A 1,180-nucleotide genomic window follows, 5' to 3' on the forward strand; every position below is an offset into this window, starting at 1 on the left:
AATGTAAAAATACATTCTTATATATTTTTTTAACTAGGCACAATAACTATATTAATGATACATTTACCAGCTGAGAGGTAAATTATTTTGGAAGTATCCCAGTCTAATAGCAGATGAAATATGACTTTGCATTTTGATTTTGCAAGCATGTACAGTTTAAAGAAATAATAAAAATGGAACAAATATTGAAGAATTAAATGGGCCATTATCTTATTAATGTTCAGTGAAATTCACCATTTTTCATTACTGACCGTATTAGAAGAAAATGGGAAAATTAAGTTCATAGCTGTACAAAAATGCTCTAAATTAAAATATCAACGAAATGTAACCTAAATTGCAAATAGGGTTTAGTGAGTAATGTAACAAGAATAATATTAAGTATGCAACAATTTAATGGGGTAAAAAACGAACATTCAATTTATAAATTACTATTAATGCTACAAAGACAATGCGAGGAATACATAAAGCAAATATTTTTTAATGGTTATTTCCCGGATTAAATCTCATTTTTAAATGTATTAAGAATTACATATTTAAATGTGTTATTTAAACTAGTATAACATTATTTTAGGAACTATGGGACAAGCAATTTATTGTGAAAAGATGTAACATTTTGATTAATGATACAATATGCAACTAAAATCTAACTACACACACACACACACACACAAAATCACTAAACCCCATTACTCCATATATTTCTTTAAATAGAAAAAACATGAAATTCGATCATTTCAATGATATTAATCAAAAAAGTGAAAAATATAAAAAGATTAACCATGATATTACCTGGTTTAAAAAAACTAAACAAAAATGCGATCAACTTGTCGATGAAAAAAAAAAGGAGAAAAAAAAGGAGAAACGAAAAATATATACATGTTAAAAAAAAAAAAAAAAAGCAGAAGTTGTTCACACTTTTATATTTTTGCATTTTAGCACTTTCTACCCAGGGAGTGAAATCCGGGCAGGTTGTTATAGCTACCCAAACCACAGGGGTTCCCTTGTCTATTTAAACCCCTAAATCTTCCTCCCCCTTTAAACAACATTTTATCACTGCTTGTGGGCCAACATACCCTAATGAGTATTAAAACACTATCTCCTTGCAATTAGCTCATTCCTGACTTGGCTTTCCTGATTGACAGAGAAAGAGCAGTAACAGTCAGAATTTTCCCCTTGGCAA

The sequence above is a fragment of the Ascaphus truei genome, chromosome 2 (assembly GCF_040206685.1).
Source record: "Ascaphus truei isolate aAscTru1 chromosome 2, aAscTru1.hap1, whole genome shotgun sequence".
Taxonomy (NCBI): domain Eukaryota; kingdom Metazoa; phylum Chordata; class Amphibia; order Anura; family Ascaphidae; genus Ascaphus; species Ascaphus truei.